Below are 19,064 nucleotides of genomic sequence, written 5' to 3'. Positions count from 1 at the left end.
TCACATATAATTTGCTTCTACAACAAAAAAGCATTCTTAACATTGAGAGTATACTGTTTTTAATATACTATTTAAATCATATATAATACATCCGGTTCTTATGCACTGCTATGACCTGTGTTGACTTTTTACACTTTATTATTTTTAGCAACAATCTACTAGCATGTGATTTACCTTATGTTTCTCTCTTGGGGGTCTCTGTATTAGGAAAGAGAGGGAGGGAAGCCAGTGTCAGTACCTTTGTATACTTTAATTTGTTATACATTAATGCTCTGTTTGCTCTGATAATAACAAAAAACAGCATCAGAAGCTGAGGATATGTGCAAGCTTTACATAAAAGGTAGCATAAAATATCCAAGTATTGTTTTAATACTCTTTTCCACTGATACACAACAAAGGAAGTTTTAAAATTCACTTTGAAGCAGTGATTGAAGTAAACTTAAAGTCCCAATACAGAATTAATTAGTCGACTTACATGTTTCACTGCAGTGGCAATTTATTTGAAAGTTAAAAAGGTAGATGCAGAAAGCAGAAATAATTGTCAACTTAGGTTGCAATTTGTCTATAAACCATAAGAAATAAAGGGGAGTAACACAACCTAAAATGCCAATGCCAGTTTTGCTCTTTTCGTATCTTCAATATCTTTCGTATCTGTGTAAGTCATCTTTGTAAGACATTGTATTGCAGGAAAACATTTCAGTGGTTGTACATTAAAGACGATTTAATCTACAGAAGTTGGTGGTACAGTACAAAAATAGTCACTTTCCCTTTTCAGCAGTCCATCTCACATCGACAGTGTGTAATATGCCTGCTAAGCTTCTTATAGGATTGTTGTAAGAACTGGATTGCCATCTAAAATAAAACAAGTGGTGAAGAAAGGTGAACAGGACAACAGATTCCCCATTATATAAACCAAAATAAATCACACTAAGCACATTCTCCTTCCTCTGAAGCTCGTATGCATTAAGGACAAAAGACCATGATAGTAATGATAATAACCACGCAACTTCTGAAGTAAAACACATTAGACACTGCTGGGATTCAGACAGTGTGATTGCTGTTCCTGAACATAGGGAACTTACATAACCCTGGTCACCTGGAGCTCCATTTTCTATATACTTTTGACATATTAAAGTTAGTGTATGGAGACAATCTCGTATTAGGAAAGTCACAGTACAAGCAACCATATTATTTACAGCTCTGGAAAAAATTGAGACCACTTAACATTGATTTGTGAACTTGGAGTGGGCTCTTAATTTTTTCCCAGAGCTGTATATTTAAATAAATATCTATAATATGGAAATACTATAATATTATAATTTCATATTCAATATGACTTTCATTTCATGTTGTATGTCACACACTTATGCAATGCGTTGGTCACCCTGAGAGTTCTTCTAAATTTAGTTCCATCTGTCATCAGGTTAGTAAAGTGTTCCAGAAAACAGTGGAGGAATCAAACAAGCTGTTGCTAAACGTGCTGAGTCAGCACATTAAATAACACGGGTCTGATTTTCCACTGTGGGCACACTGCCCACCTAGTTCTTTCACTGTGGTGAAGGCCGTTTACCACTAATTTGCCCAAAGGAGAAAATAATGACCCCTGTACTGTAATGTCAAAGCTAATACATATATATATATATATATATATATATATATATATATCCTCAGCTCCAGAAAAGTGAATTTTAAAAAGAAACAATCAAGAAAGGAAATGTGTCATCTTACCTACAGCTTTATCCTGTTGTGATTTTAGTAGGTGAAGTATAATCCACTGTATTGTGTAACAAACTTCTTATAAAACAGTAGTGGGCATGTACAAACACATTAGAGTGCATTAGTAATTCAATATATTATATGATGATGATGATTATTATTATTATTACTATTATTATTATTATTATTATTATTATTATTATTATTATTATTTATTTATTTATTTATTTATTTATTTATTAGCAGATGCTCTTACCCAGGGCGACTTAAAAAATATAAGAGCAATCCATTACAAATCCATAAAGAAAGAGTGTGGAGTGGCAGTCAGGGCTCTGGACTGTGGAGGGTGGTGGATTCAATCCCAGGTGGGGGACACTGGGATAGGATCTTGTACAAGATCCTGAGCAGGATCCTACAGGAGTTTGTAAGATCCTACAAGATCTTGTAAGATGTTATGCAGGATCTACAGGATAATATAAGATCCTACACCAGATCATGTAGGATCCTGCAAGATCACAGATGTCTACCAGGACTTGTGCAAATGACTGTACCTAGATTGCTCCAGTAAAACCCCAGCTGTCTAAATGGGTAATTGTATGTAACAAATAATGTGATACATTGTAATAATTGCAAGTCACCCTGGATAAGGGCATCTGCTAAGAAATGTAATACTAATATGTATCCTGTTACAACTGCTGCTGAAGTTATTGTTTTTTTTGTTACAGAATTCCTGTGAATATCTTCAAATTAAGGAGTTGATTGGAATTGTTGTAGTAGTCAATTAAGCAGTCAGCTAAGGCAGTCTGAGTCTCCCCATAAAACAGGTTTCCATGCAGTGTCAATCTCCTTTGCTATCTTCCATTTAATTATTTTTGCAAAAGACTATTTAGTTACTTAGTTAGTTCATTAGTTATATATAGTCAGTTGACAATGTTGCTGAAAAAGCAAAATGCTTTCAGAGGACAGCAGTGGAAAGCACATATTGTGGTCAATTACAATAGCAACCAAAATGTTATTAATTAAAATCATAATTGCCTACCACGGGAATGCAAGGTCAGTAATTGTGGCTGAAGTTTAAAATAATTGTCAGTGAGACTAAGAGAGATTGTAAGTTATAACCTCCTCCTGGAAGCTTTTATCTTTCCGCACAGTTGGTATATTACATTACGTTTATAATGATGTGAACTTTCTGCAGTGAACAGTTCCCCTAACCTCTGGAACTAAAGCTGTTGTGTGTCAAGAAGGCTGAACAGATTAAGCCTTCTGGCTGACAGATTTGATGTGTCAAAGACTTATGCAAGAAATGCATAGCTTCCAAAGTGAAGAGCTCTAGGTCTAGGGCTTTTGAGGAGTACTTCCTCTTCTCTGTTTATTTATGTGGATCGATGAAGACTTTTGTCATTAGTTAAGATCATGGTTTTTTACAAAATATTTAAGCAAAAGGGCTGGCATTCTATTTTAGTTTTGTGGATTGATTAAGTTTCTCGTCATTAGTTAAGATGTTTCAACAAAATAATTTAACAAAATGCTGCAGGGGGCTGCCATTTGGCTCCATGAATCAAACACCAGTCTCCTATGCCCCAGCTGTGCACACTATGCATTCAGTAATTTTAAACATGATACCCCATTGTCCAAAGGACCAGAAGTCCAAATACCTTGACCTCAAAGTGCGTGCCATTTTTTTAATTGTCTTGGTCAGATTGCATTTGGAGTTCAGGTTAATGATGGAAAAGTCCATGATCAATACTGTATAAATCCAAAATGTTGAACCAGAAAAGATTTTGAATTTAAAATTTGCAATAACATTTTACCAGTCAAGACCTGTTCTGCTTTTTAGTTTTTTTGTGAACTAAATGTTCATTCATACTCGGGTATCCCCTTTAGCTGATAAATAAACGCAATATAGTTTTATGATGCGGAATGACTAAATTAAATCACCCTGATTGCCTCAAACACCTTAATCCCTTCAATTCTTAACTTAACAGTAACCTTTAAATGATTTTACATCATAGAACAATGTGTTAGACTGAAGATGCAATGCTGAATACAACCAGCACATTGTTTTCAACTGGCAGAGATTGTTTTAAAGACATACTGAGGAATTCTCCACAAAACATTGTTTCGACATGGAAAAATTTTAATAAAATGATTTACATATAACAGAAATACAGGTCTCAGCTCCTTAAAAATATACTTTTTTTGAAGATTACATAAGAGTATAACATCTTTTGTTTTGACAGTAACTGACAGTAACTCACTGATGAAAAGGCTAGTATCCACTAAAGTGGTTATGTCACTTCAATTTCATATCAACAAATTGTAATGTCTTTCATTTCCTTTGTTTAAATGCACTTTGATACATAGACTGGTCCAATTTTCCTTTATTATTGCCTTCAACTTGCAAATGACTTTTTTTTCCCTAATAATAGCATTTTATAAGATTTTAATTATTTCTTGAAAGATTAATTTTACCTCATCAGAAATGAAGTGCTTTAGATAGAACATGGCCCAATTTCAGAAGGATTTCAAGTAACTTTGTAATATTCTTGGTACTACATGATATTTAATAATATAATTATGGGTCATAATGTCACATAATACTCTTAAAAAGTCACCTTGTGGAAGAAAGCTTTCTTTTCTTGTCTAGTATCAGCTTCACATAGCAAAGTGTAAAAATCAGCAGCAGTTGAAAAAACATGTTACCTATATCTAGTAATGCTCTCAGCTAATTTGCTTATGTTGTTTTTGTTGTTATCGATGTTGTTGATTGCTCTCCTTAATTATCACAATACTGTGTTTTTGTCTTTTTAGTTGAACCGTTAGAAACAAGGCACATTTTCGCTTCTGTCTATTTTCCATTTCCATTCCATTCCATTCCACTGTAGCGAGCGCCAGCAACCACGGCGCTGATTGGCTGTTGTTAAACCGTATAGGCTACGTATTGTCCTCCCTCAACAAATCACGATGCACTATTATTCTGCCCACAACTTTCTCTGCCGTTTCAACCAATCACGCCAGTCTTAGGGTTAGCAATGTATTTATAAAAATCGTATATATGGCGATCCTCATCACTACGTTGTGCACCAGCAGTGGGAGCTGCAGTGCCTTCAACAGCTCTTCACGCACCTATGCGTATAGCAGACATGTTTCAATACTGTTTAAAATGTCTCAAGAAATCAAGGGCTTGATAAAATCTAAAAGTTGAAAACCATCAGAATTTCACCAACTTTTACCAATATGTCACATTTCCTTACAGTTGAAGCAATAAACCTCCAGTAAACACCCTGTTCAAGTGACACATGGAATTTACTGTTGGCAGGTGGCTTGAAGTTTTGATTTAATCCAGGCTGTATTGGTGTTTCTAAACCCGTAATATTAAAGTGTATTTTTGCACTTTGTATTGTGCTTATATTTTGTAAGTCGCCCTTGATAAGGGCATCTGCCAATAAAAAAATAAAAAAATAAATAAATAAAAAAATAAAATAATAATAATAATAATAATAATAATAATAATAATAATAATAATAAAGGAAAAAATACTGAAGATGTAAGCTGGCTACTGTCAGAATAAATTGTAATGATTTATTGATTTCAAAAGTGCTCTGCAATTGCAGTGGAATTCACTGTAATAATTATCTTGGACCAACAACTTTACCTCTCACTCACACAAAAATAAGAAAATAAAGAAAGAAAACACAAATAACAACATCTGGAATTTCTAGGGTATCCACAAACAGGTATTGTGTCTACAGATGACTCTCTATTCACTTGTATAGATGAGTATCCACAAACCTCATCTTCTACACGTCATTATGATATGGGTGCCTTGATCAGAAAAAAATAGAAAAATTCAATAACAAATATATAATTTATAATTTATTATCTAGTTTATCTTGTGCTTTCAATATTTGACATACATGTCACAGAAGCAGAATAGTTTTGGAATAAAGTAAGTAATAAAATGTATTACCCATAAGTTTTTCAGTGCTAAACAAATGGCTAAAAACTAAATATTTCGCACAGATAGAATCTTAGATCTTTTTCAAAATGTACTTTAAAGTAAGCGTCTTTTGGCATTCTGTGTTAATAATGTAAGATCCAGATATGACTGAGTAATGACAAAAATGGTAATAAAAGCATGTATAACTAAATGTAAAGATTTGTTTTGAAGCATGGATGGCCATTCGATATATAATTATAAAGTTGGCACCACTAACACTAAGAAAAGTTTATAAACCAAATAACTCAATAATACCTTTGTGTTTGCTAGAACAGACACAATATTCAATACATATATAAAAATGTTAAATTAAGCAAACATGTATACCCTGACTTTACAGAAAAGGTTTAATTGTGGTCACTGTTAAGTGAAGAAATGTAGATTATCATTTACTGTATAACATATCCAATCCAATACTGGATCTTATTATTATTGTTTTTGTTGTTGGTTTTGATCATGCTTTGTTGATCTGCTGTGCAGTCTTTGAACACATCTAAATAACTGGTCAAAAATGATCACTTTTTGTAAATTAGTGTTGGGTGTCAATTATGTGAACTCCAGAAAGCGTCATTAGAACTTGATTATACATATTACCTTTTTAATTTTAATCCTTCATTAGCAAAACTGAATTAATTTTTCCTTTACATTTTGTCTCTAGATTATAGACAGAGTGTGTCTCGTGCTCTCCAATATAATCAATCCCCATGCCTAGTGGATAAAAAGCTTAGTTCAGCAGTTTCCTAAATAGGATATTTGTCAAGGTACCGAAAGGAAATGCACTTTATAACTATAAAACGCCTGGCAATTTGATTCAGAAATGTTTACTGGGTGCAATTTCAGATAAATATTGAGAATGATATGCTGGGAAAGAAAACAAGCTGCAATGGCCAATAACCAGGTTCATTGTAGTTATTGAACAACATGTGAAGCACACTTTGGAAAAAGTCACGAGAATGTATTTAAATGCCATTTTCTCTTGGGCTGAGAGGAATTGCTACATCAAAGTGTTTCTAAGCAGTAAGCTATCCATGCTATTTGACATGTTTATCATTTGTTTTATTCAATTCACTTGTGACTCCCAGTACATAATACATTTCTAGAAATACAGCTCCTGGAAATTCGATGATTTGTTCCACGTACATGTTTCCTACATAATAGTTAACATAGAGGGGAATTATTATTTATGTATATATTAGTTTGTTTGTTTGTATATTTATTTATGTTTTTTTTTTTGTATTGCTAGGCTTTGAAAAATTCTATTATCTTTGTTATTTTTAACAAGGGTAAGAAAAAAAAATGATGCTATTTATCATGGCGGGGGAGTATGAAAGTAAAATAAATGCATAAATAATATATTGATTGGGGATACAGTTGAAAAGGCTGAATCAGTCATTGTGATATCTCTTTATGGAAACTTAAACTAAATATTCCCTAGATTTGGAAACTAATACACTTCATATATCATAAAATGTGCAACAACAACAAATATAGCAATATCAATAACAGAGTTATTAAAGTTCCTCTGAGCTGACAGTGTTTGATTTATTCCCGGTTACAGTAAGACCTGTTTTAATTTGTTTTATTGTTATTAAATATAACTACTAATGCTGCTGAATAGAGGCTATATAATGTTTAACATCAAGCATTATCTTACAAAGGCCTCAGGGGGAAGGTTGTTTAAGCTACAGGGGAGCGTTTACAGAGTGCTGTGATTAGGGATTGGGGCGACTGCATCAGTGCAGCTGTATATGTTTAAAGGCTCAAAGTTACATGCTTGAATCACTTACACTTATCTTACACTTTCTTCAGTTATTAAATTAACGCTTCTAGGAACTGCACCACAATTTTCGTTTTGAAGTATGATGATCGTTACTGTACAGAGAGATCATAATACAATAAAATAGTAGTAGACCTTCACTAATGACTTTGGTTACACCTTTGTTATAAACACATATTTTAGTGCAGAATTATATTATGAAGTGTGATCATGTGGGAATCATGTACCATTTGTTAATAACATGCAGTTAATCATTAGTGGAAGTCAGTTAGTACCTAGTTAATAACACTGCATTGATACGTCATTATTATGTTCCACATTATAAAACATTTATAGATATAATTTGTAGCCCCTGATCTAAAGTGTTACAGTGTCTTCATCAGAAAGAAATCTATAGAGTATCTATACAATATTTAATGGCAAGTAGAAGAAATACATTTATTATAAGGAATACAGTACAATATGCTCGGATAGTGAAGTTCTAAAAGAACCAAGAGCAAAGCGAGGCTCACACGACTCTCATAGTGATCTGGGTTAAGGAGCACAGTGCTGGTGATAACAGTTTTCAGGTTGTAAAGCAGAGAGATTGAATGTAGCATCTAGAATTGTAGTCTGAATAATTTAATTTTGCGGAAGTGCCAGAAGGTGTTCACACATGACAAGGTATTAGAGATAGATAGGAAGGGGTAAAATGATGTACTGAATATTTGGAAATACCTGGACAGAACTGGAAAATAAAATGTGACTAGGATTGTTCAAGGTGAGTAGGTTGAGGTAGAGACCTAGGTCAGATGGCATCTTAGATCACTTCCATTTCCTTTCTGTCACTCAGCAGAGAATGAGGGAGATTCATATTAATGGAGAAATGTTGCAAGCAGGGTGAGAGGGGAATACAATTGAGTAGCTGTAAGAGAGAGTTTGGGAGTTAATTACTAATTAACTAAGGGGTCTTAGCTAATTTAAGTCTGCAAACCTTTTGTCTTAACCTTACTTATAAGCCTGCCCTTGCCTGTTTTAGTATTTCCTCTTATACTACTGAAAATAGATGGAGGTGCAGCATTGTTCCCTGGAGGTATAAAAACAGTCTAATTAATGTCAGAAGACAAAAGTAAGTGCTTTACAGTTTTCTATGAATGCCATCAGTCAATATGAATAGATTCTGCACAATAAAAAAAACACATTACAGCCTAATGTAATTATCTTGCAAAAAGCATTTCTTTATTGTAGTTGTTTGATTGTTTTGTGTTTTTTTTTAAGAAAAGCTTAAAAACAGTATTGACGGACAATGAAATGTGAACTCTTCTATTCAAAGAATCCGTAGAGCACAGGCAGTGTCAAAGAAAAAGCTTCCTGAGAGTAGCCAGCCACTCTGCTTCACACCTCATTTTGATTGAACAATAACTTGCAGTTGAAAACCTTGGCCTCTCAGGAGAAACATATTGAATTGTTCTGGGGGTTTTGTCTGATGTAGCCTAATGTGCTCGGGGATCACTTCCAAACACAGGCAAATCACAGCTTACAAAAGTTGAATGGTAAAAAGCAAGATTAAACAATGTTTTTTTTTGTCCCTAAATGCCATAGGCAAAGTATGCCAAACATATGCAAGAGTATCACCCTGATATTCCACTACTAGATTAGTTTAATTAGCAATTAGCACTTTGAAACCTTGACTCCTGATACCTGAAACTTTTTATATTCTAATTTAGTAAAATTTGATTATTTCTTTCCCATGGCAGCTGAAGCTGTAAGGGTGGCGTAACCAACATAGAAGTAGTTATCATTTTGCCCTAATATACAGTAATAGAACAATAAATGGGAATTAAACTTTCTTTTAGAACTGCTGAGGTCTCTTTACAGTGTACAGGCACAAGAACAGGACTTTAAATCCTGTCAGGGGTATAATATTTAATTTTAAACATTTTGAAGAAAAACAAATGTTGATAAGGTTGACAATGTTGATAAGCGTCTTCTTCTTCTTCTTCTTCTTCGGGTTTTAAGTTTAAAGTACTCACGTGACCTGTATTGGGAGGTGAGCAGATGTAGATTGGATTAGATTAGATTGTGTAGCACTGCAATAAATATATACAAGTCTGAGAGGTGTCTGGTAAACAATTGCTGCTCCTCAGCAAAATATTTGCTAGAGCAAAAATACACTGTAAAACCTAACTTTGTCTAAAATTAATGATGTTAATGGAATGTACACAATTTTGAGTAATATGTTATGATCACTAAATCAAATGAGCTTACTGTACTTTTTGCATGCAAATATCCAGTTACTAATGCTGCAAAATGGAATCCCCTTACAATATTACATCCATCAAGAAAACCCGCTGCCTCGCGCGAGATTTCCCATTAAGGCTCAAGGTAGCTAGCTAGCTACCATGTCAGGTTTTAACAATGCAGTTCTAAAGAGATGAAATCAATGGGTTTATGTCGTAGCTATCCATAAATGTGTGTTCACCCAGCTATCACTGATTCCTCGCTTATATAGCTCAATGTTTACCAGACTGAAGCAATAATCATAGGGCTATTTAAAAAAAAAAAAGAATAGGAATGTGAATACAAGAATAATCCCCACACATCTATTTGCGTGTAGGACCCAAGTTGCATGAGTCATTTGTGGGGTAGTTGAACAGTAGTTGCTAGCATTGGTCCTACAAACTATCATTTAGGCCAACAGGGTATTTCTTTTTCTAATTTTACGGACAGGATCGCAGAGTTTAACATTAGCAAGAATTAAATGAAATTCCTTGAAGGACAGAGGAAAGACTACTGCTGGAGAAACATATTTTTCCCCTTTCCTGATTGGTCAGGCTAACCTTCATCCCTAAATACTTTCAGACAACATTGAGTATTTTATTCTGATTGGTGCTTCACACGAGTGGAGGAAGGCAGTTGACGAGAGGGACATCTGTGCTGATCAGAGGAGACAGGTTGTCATAGTTTTGATCAGGTCCTGGCCTTAGTCAACCAAAGCTTAATTAGTTTTTATCACATTTACTTACATTTAAATTCAGTGTAGTCCTCATCTACTTTACAATTATTAAAAAAGTAAAACTACTAGTCGCTCAAAGAGTGCATGGGAGTGAAATGGAATATATACTGAAAACCACTAAATATTATCAATTTGTGAATTTGTAAAAAAAGGAAGAAACAGTTTTAGTCTAACTGTTTATTTCATCTCGTAATTTCGCTGACTAAAATGCAGCACATTTTATATTATCGTCATCGCTGAACATTTCAGTAATTTTCTCTCATCGTTAAATAAAATGAAAAAAATGTTCGTTGAGGAACATTTTCATCATCAATTTCGTAAATGAAATTAACACTGCTGACAATTAAATTTAGTTACAAGTACAACATTCAAACACTCTTAGGCGAGGGACTGTGTTCGGTGTGAGGGAGAGACATTGCTGCATCTTGATTTGCAGTTCTAAATGTAGCTTGATTACCTCTAAAGTTTTAGGTGGTGGGTCTGAGAGATTTGCACGGGGAAAATCTGGCAGTTTGATCTGCTGTAATCCTTTGGCCATTTATGCATGTAGGTTATTGTTTTAGAAATATACTGCATATAGGTTATGTTGTAAAATTACTTTTTCAATGTAGAGTAGTGCAATTGTATAAAACCACAACTATGCATTAAAAACAATTACTGTTAATATTGTGTATACTTTGCATGATTCAACAGGAAGTGTAAGTATTGCACTTTTAACACTGATAAAAGAGCTGAGCTGTTGAAGCACTACTGGCTAAAACATGGAAGCTACACAAGAACTGTACCTTTTCCATGTCTACACCAGGTATGGCCTTTAATTTAACCCCATCAATGCACTTAAGGTACATCTATCCAATCTTCACTCCCAGCCTCTGGTTAGACCTTCACAGTCAGGCAGAACAGATCAAGTGACATTCAGCTGTCAATTAAGTGAATATTGTGAGTCCTGCACAAAGGCATATTTTTTCACCCACTTGCATAACAGATACTTGAAAGTTTATCAAAAAGTACAGCGCCCATTTAAAGGTTGTAGCTTCCAATCTGGTGTGTACTCAACATTCAATGCTTCAAGAAGTAAAGAGAACAGGGAACATAATTGGAGGATGTTCAAGTCAGAGATTGTACCTGCTACTGATTATGTTACTGAAAATTATCTAGCACGAGAAGAGAGAGCCTTAGATCACTCTGAGCAAAACAGCAGTGAAGAACTGAGTAATGCTGATCTTAAAGATCTAGGCAGCCAGTTGGAGCACAACGTGGCAGCTCTTTTATTGAAGATGCAAACAATCCTTCACATAGAAGAGAGTTCTGTACAATAAGTTATTCACCAGCTTGCTCAGATACATCACTTCCACTAATGCATTGCTCAGTACAGGGAATTCTCAATAAATATTTTCCAGATGTAGATGACTCAGTTGTGAGAGAGTTGTGTTGTGAGGTTAGTACTGTCTCAATGAACAATGTTCTTCTGAAATCGTGTGGCACAGGGGGATCTAAAAGGAGAGCATCATATGTGTTCAGAGAATTCCCCATGGTAATGCCAGTGGAATATGTGGTTGACAAAGACAAGAAATCGGCTGTCTATGTTCCAGTACAGCCAATGCTACAGAAAATGTTAAACAAGATGGATATTTATGACAAAGCTCTTTCAGTACTTATTCAGTGCTGTACTCATGCATTCTCCGCATGAGTACAGCACGTATCAAGATGGTTCTTATTTCAAAGAAAATAGCCTTCTTAAAGATGGAGCATTCAGTACTGCTTTAGGCCTTTATATTGATGACTTTGAAGTAGTCAAGCCATTGGGAACATCTAGATAAAAGCACAACTTGTGTGCAGTTTACTGGGTAATTGCTAATGTACCAGTAAAGTACAGGTCCATACTTCACTCCATCCAGCTTGCTCTCCTGTGTAATGTGTCTACTGTGAGAGAGTGTGGCTATGCAAATATTTTGCATCCTCTTATCCAAGATCTTATTTCATTTAAGCAGCAAGGTGTGTATATTGAGCAGTTAGGAGCAAGTATCAAAGGTACAGTCTTGTATGTGGCAGCTGATAATTTGTGTGCGCATTCTCTTGCAGGATTTCATGAGAGCTTTACAGAGGACAGATTCTGTAGATTCTGCATGGTGACAAGGAGTGAGGTTCAAGAGAAAGAGGTACGTTCGGGGGCCTTTGGACCCCGAATCAAAGAGAATCATGATAGGCAGGTGATGAGGTGCAGCAAGACCCAACCTTGAGCAAAAAGTATGGTGTGAAAGGAGAATGTCCTTTGTCTGACAATCTGGAGCACTTTCATGTTGTCAGTGGTTACCCTCCACACATCTTGCATGACCTTTTCGAGGGGATAATTCCCATTGAAATGTGTCTGTGCATTTCAGACTTGATAGCAAAAAAGTATTTCACACTGGAGTCACTGAATTAGGCTATCAGAGGCTTTCTATACACATTCGCTGACAAAACTAACTAACCTCTGCCCATTTGCCAAGGGCTTCATTGCTAAAGGAGCCATTGGTGGAAATGGTCATGAAAATTGGACCCTAGTTAGACTACTTCCACTTATCATAGGTCATAACATCCCTGAAGGGGACAATACATGGGAAGTTCTGATGCTCCTCAAAGACATAGTTTAAATGGTTGTAGCATCAAGATATACAGAGGAGTCTTTCTATTTTTTAGAGTGTAAAGTGTCAGAACACAGAGAACTGTTGCAAGCTACAATTCCTGCTTTTAGATTGCGACCAAAGCACCATTTCATTGAGCATTAACCTCTACTGATTAAAGCATTTGGTCCACTCTCAGATGTCTGGACAATGCATTTCGAGGGTAAACACAAGTTCTTTAAGAAGGTTGATTTGCGACACTCAAAACTTCTAGAATGTTCCTCTCACACTGGCTGTGAAACACCAGAAAATGATAAGGTACCACCCTCAGTTGAAATGGACAAAGTTTCAACAGTATTAGTCACGTCTTATCCCGATAACTTTCAGGACCCTTTTTTGTCAAAGAGTTCCAGAGTTAACAACTGTTCTAGTTGCACCATCTGTATGTATAGATGGGATCAAGTACAGTGCAAAAATTATTCTGTCTGCAGGTTCATACTCAGGCCTCCCAGAATTCAAGAAGATAACACAGATTGTCACCATTAACACAGAGATCATGTTTGTATGCAAAGAGATGACTGCATGGTACATTGAGCATATTAGGTCTTATGAGCTCTGCTGCAGTACTGTCTCCTCACTATGTGTGGTTCAGATGTCTGACCTGAATGATGTTTTCCCACTTTCAGCCTACAGAATTGGTGGTAAACTAATGGTTACTGTAAAGCAATATATTTTATGCTGAAGTTGTTAATCCTATTTTTTTTTTTTTTATCAAATATTGTTATTGGGGGAGATAAAACAATACAGTATAGGGATTAAAATCAAACATGCAAAAAAAACAAAAAAAACAATAAAGAATTACCCCCCTTGTTTACAGCATCCAATTCAAAATGGAGAATTTCAAGACAAAACTACATAAAGCAGGACATGTGGATGTTGCTGTCAATGGTGGTAAGCAAGGAAGAAACTCCTCTGATGGAATACCACCAAGCAAGAACATTAAAAAGCCAAAGAAAGGTGAACTCAACTTCCCTGCGGGACACGATCAATCCAGCCTTGAAGAAGCACAGAAAGCCATTGTAGAAGAAATGCAGAAAAGCCAATTTAATCAACTTTAAAACTGCAACCGAAATTTGCTCCGAGATGGAGAGAAGTGGTTGAGTCAGAGCCTGCCATAACCATAAGATGGCTGAATGTCGGCCTGCTCTCTTCAAGGAAAATTAGGTGTGTTTTACTGAATGCTGTTGCAATATATTATCCAAGATGCATCATGTCAGTTGCATTAATTTTGGCTATTAATAAAAACTTAATTATAGAAAAAGAAAATTGAAACAATTGATTATTGATCAATACATTTTGTAGCAGTGAAATTAGTGAAAAGTGTATTTATTAATCTTTAGAAATTTGTTTCACTTTTGCCAATATTTATTTTTACATGACTTTGCCACATTTATCAAGACTTATTGTAAGCAATCATGCAGAAGCAATCTGCTTGTTGCAAAGAGAGGTTTTCAAGTCAAGTTCTGCAACTTCAGAGAGTTAAATATACCTTTGGAAGTTGGTCAATTGCTATTCAATATTGCAATATTGTGACTTTGTCACATTTGTCATGACTCATTGTAAGCAAACATGCAGAAGCAATCTGCTCATTGCAAACAGAGGTCAAGTTTTGCAACTTCAGTGAGTTAAATACATTTGGAAGTTGGTCAATTCCTATTCAATATTGATTTTCTTGAAACAATAAAAGCATTGTAACTTAAAAGTGGTTTTCATGGTGTGAGCTGTTTTACACAGGTTTATGTCAGCAGTTCAGATCACTTGAAGAATTTGAGGCAATGGGTTTCCTTGATTTCATTGAGTGTTGATTTACAGTTGTATAAAGTTAAAAAATAAAAAGATTGATCTGAAATAAAGTAATTAGTGCATTGCACTTAGAGAGTGAAGTATACTGAATTTATAAGCTTAATCTAAACCTTACTTAATAAAAAAGTTACTGAACTTAATTAAATCAAGGCAACGAGTTTCCACAATTGTTTTAAGTAATCTGAATTTATCAGGGTTTACAGTGTATATGGGAAATTTGATTTCCTTGGCATTTACGTAAGTGGATGACAAAGATGAACACAAATATTTATATTCCGTTAAGGATTTCCCTTTTTGGGTCGAAGATGGTGGTGACAAGCTGTGAAATTAAATACAACAAAATATTGTTTGCAGTCTAAATGCTCACAGAGGTGCCTGCAATTCTGACTAGCCTTGAAGGCTTGGCTGCTGTGGAGGCTCAACTCCTTTCAGGGTGGTGTCCCACTGTGGCAGAAAGGGACTCCAGTGCCAGGTCCTCATCACAAACCTTAAGCACTCATTTACAGCTCCACAACATTTTACATTTTCTACATCAAAGAAAAGGTTTAGCTACCGAGAAGCAAAATAACCTTTAGAGTGTAACAAAGTTGCACACAAAAGAAATATATTTTAAAATACTTTAAAAGACTTAAAAAGACTAAGATTTTGTATTAATTTATGTAAGAGTAACATTGTTGGGGGAATGGGAACAGGAAAAGTATATATTTTCAATATTATATATCTCAGTCAATAGTAGTTCTAGTGTCCTCCTTGTGATATATATTTGAAACCTGTTATACTGTATAGATTAACTTGGCCAGCAGTACAATGTGGTTAGCTTTCTGAATACGTTATTGTTAAATTGTAATGAAATACACACACACATACAGTTAGGTCCATATATATTTGGACAGTGACACAATTGTTATCATTTTGGCTCTGTACGCCACCACAATGGAAACAATTAAGATGTGCTTTAAGTGTAGATTTTCATCTTTAATTTGAGGGTAGTTACATCCAAATTCCTGCTAAAGAACAATGTACAGTTCTGGAACAACATCCTATGGACAGATGAGACAAAGATCAACAAGGCAAAACTGCAGGCAAAACACCCCAAGAACAAGCAGGAACTAAAGACAGCTGCAGTGCAGGCCTGGCAGAGCATCACCAGGGAAGAAACCCAGCATCTGCTGATGTCTATGGGTTCCAGACTTCAGGCAGTCATTGACTGCAAAGGATTTGAAACCACGTATTGAAACTCACAATTTAATTCATGATTATGTTAGTTTGTCCAAATACTTTTGAACCCCTAAAACTGGGGGGAAGGCACATATAAAAATGGGTATAATTCCTCCACTATTCACCCAATTTGGATGTAACTACCCTCAAATGAAAGATAAAAGTCTACACTTTTTTATTGTTTCCTTCCAAATCCATTGTGGGGGCGTACAGAGCCAAAATGATGACAATTGTGTCACTGTCCAAATATTTATGGACCTAACTGTATAAATAAAGGGTGGAAAAATAATGTTTTTATTTTTTTATGTTACCCCAGGCAGCTTACTTGCTGTCTGATGGGTTAAGTTCACATTTCTAGAATGCCAGTAAAGGCAGAAGTGAGCATGACTGAACTCCTGTAAATCTATATAAATATCTCCCAGCTTTTAATGTGTGATTCACTTGCACTATGGTTAAAACCCTGTGCAATGCTTCACATTTTATCAAGCTCAGAACTACACATTTGATGTAAATAAGTAATTCACCAGCCATGATTTCAAATCTACTACATCAAATACCCCTCTTCTTCACAACGATCAAAACCACCATTTCATAAGATTATACCAGTATGGGCCAAACCTTGCCATTGTGAACTGGGACTTGCAGCTTTAATAAACAGTGGGACTTTTGCAATGTTTAGAGTGTATAGCTTTGTTTAATGTAAGTACATCAAGAAGAATTTAATGCTAACATTTTCATGTTACATACGATATTTTCCTGTAAAACTGATCTCACCATACCTACCGCATGTCACAGAAGCATACAAATGCTGCTCATTGTGTATCTTTTTTGTGTTGAGGTATATACATGTTGCATACATTTTATTTTTATAAGGTATTACTTATTTAAATATATATATAGATCTTATTTTACAATCTCCATCTCCAAGTCAGATTAGCTAATACACAATGGGGTGTTTTAGAGATGGAGTAAACACAAAAGGGAAGGGCAATATTTGCTTTACTGCAGACATCGCCTAATGCTCACCTGAGTGTATCCCATGCAATATACACAGAAAGATTGTGACCAGTAAAATACGTGCAAATATGTTTTATATATTTCAAACTCAGAACCTATTATTATTACTATTATTATTGTATTTCTAAAGACAACACAGGATAATTACTCCTAGATCATGCAACTTATAAACTTATACACTTGTTCTAGCTCTGTAATCATCTAAGAGGTGTGTGTGAGAGATCTAAATTAAGGATTGTGCATCATATACAGCTCTGGAAAAAAATAAGAGACCACTCCAAGTTCAGAAATCAAAATTAAGTGGTCTCTTGATTTTTTTCCAGAGCTGTATAGCTTTAAGAGTCTGCTGTCGACTTAGGTTGGTATGAAACAGCTGCAGGGGGCGGGTAAAACCGTCATTCAAACCGTAGTGGGAGAAATAATCCAGAACAGGAATCCCAGCAGTGGAAATACTGTACTGTAAAATGGATTCTACCTCGCATCACTGTATCAGCATTAGATGCAATTCAACCGAATGCACTCACCAATATTGTTATTACCACTGCAATAGTAGCCTTTATTCAATATCATTACTATTGCTGTTGTAATGAGTGCCTTTTTTCAATTTGAATACTATTACTGTTGAAATTGTTGCCTTCATTTATGTATGTACTTATTCAATTTGTAATTTAATATGCAGTTAATCTGAAGCTCGTCTCCATAATACAAGGAACATTTTGAAACACTTGTCCACTAACAACTCTACCATCACATGGAAGTTACTCTCCTCCTGCCATCCTTAATTTGAATTTGTAAAAAAAAAAAGGTAAAAAAATGAATCGTAAATGTCCTGACCTTTGTTGAACACAGTTCTTCAAATAAAGAAGAGATCTGAACGATTTGTCCAACCCAGAATAATTATCAACCATCTACAGAAAAGCATTAAGCCCCACTGGAGATATTTATAAATCATGCAACTGAACACATAAAGCTCAGGGAGAGAAAGTAAAATTATTAATATAAATGTACCTGACAGGAAATTAAACGCATGGCATGCAAGCTATTGACAGTAAATATGCGCTGGGGAATATATTTACACACACATACACGCACGTACTAATTCCAGATTACTTTCTATTAGTCTTACCTTATATGTGCTCAACAAATATAACTGTTTACTAAAGCACCCTGGGTCGGATTAACACACATGTTTTCTGCTGCACTGAAGAACTCGTACACGTATGCATTTCATTCTTAGAAATCAGGCATGCACGGCTCCTTGGCGTGTCCTCTTTCTGAATGAAAGCCAGCCTCTCCGTCGCGTCTCCTCTGTTTGCGCGCTGGATTTACAATGTCCAGTTGCCGCTACTTAAGAGATCCATCAGACAGCACAGCATTGCCAGCCGGCAGCACCAGTGAAGTCTCTGTCCGATCCAGCTGTCCTCCCAAAACAAAATCACGTTTACCTCTGCCTCCTGCCCGCCTGCCTATGCAAATGAGATGAAAGAAACGTGGGCAAGGGAGTACCCACGCCTTCTCCAGTGCCCGGGCGATAGTGGATATTAAAACCAGCTGGCGTAATAAACTCGCATAACTGGCACTATTATATATTCCCAGCTAACACAACGTTCTCACAACGTTGTAGCAATGTAATATTGTTAGCTGGCTCGCCAGCTCATTTGGAATTCCCACTGATTTCATAGCAAGTAGACAGACTACTGGAAAAAGAAGAGAAAAACAACTTTTACATTTTTTTTTTAAAAAAATCTATGTTCTTTCTTTCTTAAAAAAAAAAACCCACACCAAAACATATACTTGTTTTGTCACTATGTGCTCGGCTACCTTCTATCCGTACTTCTGGTCCCAATGACGGCGGTGTTTGAATGATCCGCAAGG

This window comes from Amia ocellicauda, chromosome 3, assembly GCF_036373705.1.
Source record: "Amia ocellicauda isolate fAmiCal2 chromosome 3, fAmiCal2.hap1, whole genome shotgun sequence".
NCBI classification, from domain to species: domain Eukaryota; kingdom Metazoa; phylum Chordata; class Actinopteri; order Amiiformes; family Amiidae; genus Amia; species Amia ocellicauda.
This window is presented reverse-complemented; position numbering follows the sequence as displayed.